Raw genomic sequence first — 2,359 nt, 5'->3', positions numbered from 1 at the left:
GCCAGTTAATTTTCTAAGATAGACCTCAGATTAGGCTATCACCAACTCCGAGTAAAAGAATGTGACATCCTCAAAATAGCTTTCCAAACCTGGTATGGTCACTTCGAGTTTCTAGTCATGTCCTTTGGTTCGAAAAATGCCCCAGTAGCCTTTATGGACTTGATTAATAGGGTGTTTAAATAGTACTTGGACTTGTTTGTCATAGTCTTCATCGATGATATTTTTGTTTATTCCCATATCAAAAATGATTATGCAGACCACCTCAGAATAGTATTACAAACTCTTATAGCCCATCAATTGTTCACCAAATTTAGTAAGTGCAAATTTTGGCTAAGGTCAGTAGCTTTTCTTGGTTATATTATTTTCGGTTATGGTATTAGAGTGGATCCCCAAAAGACCAAAGCAGTAAGAAGCTAGCCTAGACCTGTCTCTCCATCTGATATTAGTAGTTTTTTAGGACTGGCCAGTTATTACCGATGGTTTGTTGAAGGGTTTTCATCTATTTCATCCCCCATGTCCAAATTGACTTAGAAGAAAGTCAAGTTTAAGTGGTCAGATTCTTGTGAGAAGAGTTTTCAGGAGTTGAAGACTCAACTCACTTCAGCCCCAGTTTTAGCCTTGTCAGATGGTTCAAATGGGTTTGTTGTTTATTGTGATGCTTCTAGAGTTGGTTTGAGTTGTGTTTTGATACAGAGAGGTAAGGTCATAGCTTATACCTCTAGATAACTTAAGTCCCATGAAAGAAATTTTCCTACCCATGATATTGAGTTAACAACTATTGTGTTTGCCTTGAAAATTTTGAGGCATTATCTGTATGGGGTGAATGTTGATATGTTCACATACCACAAGAGTTTGAAGTATGTATTTTCCTAGAAAGATTTGAACTTGCGCTAGAGAAGGTGGTTAGAGTTCTTAAAAGACGATGATATGAGTGTTCTGTATCAACCGGGCAAGGCCAATGTAATGGTAGATGCCCTTAGTAGGTTGTCCATGGGTAGTGTGAGTCATGTTTAGGATGAAAAAAAGAAACTAGTTTAGGAAGTCTATCATCTTGCCAGGCTAGGTGTTCGTTTGGTCAATTCAGCTGAGGGTAGTATGTGGGTACAAAATAGTTCAAAATCTTCCTTAGTAGCCGAAGTGAAAGAAAAGTAAGATATGAATTCTAGTTTGGTTCAATGTTTATCAATGGAGTTTATCGTTTTTTCACCCTAACAAAAAGTAGGATTGGTTATTCTTCTATATTTAACCCATTTATCAGCTTCGTATGTGCAACATGCTTACAAATCCTCTCGAAATCGCATATTGTTTTGTAAGGTTGATGTTCCCTTGGCAATTTTTCCTAATTTCTAATTCGATATGGTAACTAACTAATTAGGGGGGTGACTCAACAAAATTGATGGCATAAAACCAAACATTAATATACAACTCCGGTTAATTTTGTAGATAATGATAAGTTTGGTACTTGCGAAAAGATTAGCGAGTGGAAAGCCTCTTTTCAAGTAATATTGATAATTAAACCCAAGAAAAAAGTAATATTAATATGAATGTTATCAAATATACTTAAGGTATCTCATATTAATGTTGGATATGGCACCAATTTCTTCAAGCTACCGTTTCTAATATGGCACAAAAAAGAAAATGAAAACGCAAGAATACATTAGAATCCATTCGCCAGAACACAAGTAACAAAGTAACGAGAGTTTTAATTAATTACCATAATGGATTAAGAATTTGAACAATAGCCCACAAAACATCCAACATTTCAAACTAGGTTTCTAGCTTCAACCTTATCAGTACGGAGTACCATAAACTGATTCTCTTATACTGCATAGATAGCTATATAATATGATGTTCTTATTTGGTTTATATATATAAATAAGGTCCTCAAATAAACCTATTTATAGAGGAAGCTTATAACAAAAAATAAATGTATGGGATGGAGAATCCCCATCCGACCACTGGCGAAGTCAGCCTTATCCGAAAGGTGCCATTTGAGATTCCCTCGCCAAAAAAAATTACATTGTATTTATAGATTTATCATTATCATAACGTCTTAATCATGTATGGTTATTAAATTTCCGAGTAAGTTGATTCGTGAGATATATATAGGAAGGAAGAATACAAAAAATGGAAAAAAAAATTGATATGTATATATCAATACTGGTCCTACTCTCACCAAGTAACCAAAATTCATGTTTAGGAAGCTAGGGAACCTTTATTATTTCGATATATGCATAACAGTACACTAATCAACAATAATTTAAAATTTAATTTGGTTTGTTTTATATTTAGTGGTCCTATTGTCATTTTTAGTGGTCCTATTTGTTTCATATTTAGTGATCCTATTGTCATTTTTAGT

At 34.1% G+C, this 2,359-nt stretch overlaps 1 long non-coding RNA gene across 1 annotated transcript; it reads right to left on the bottom strand.

The window, feature by feature from the left end:
• Nucleotides 1–1,473: 1,473 nt before the first annotated feature.
• On the bottom strand, nucleotides 1,474–2,056 carry LOC124885503. Its single transcript, XR_007042614.1, has 2 exons — nucleotides 1,715–2,056; nucleotides 1,474–1,616 (listed from the first exon to the last, which is right to left on the bottom strand). It is a non-coding gene; the product is annotated as an uncharacterized LOC124885503 (long non-coding RNA).
• Nucleotides 2,057–2,359: the final 303 nt, after the last annotated feature.

Source organism: Capsicum annuum, chromosome 7 (assembly GCF_002878395.1).
Source record: "Capsicum annuum cultivar UCD-10X-F1 chromosome 7, UCD10Xv1.1, whole genome shotgun sequence".
Taxonomy (NCBI): Eukaryota; Viridiplantae; Streptophyta; class Magnoliopsida; order Solanales; family Solanaceae; genus Capsicum; species Capsicum annuum.
The sequence above is the reverse complement of the archived record's forward strand: the minus strand, read 5'-3'. Positions and strand labels throughout refer to the sequence as shown.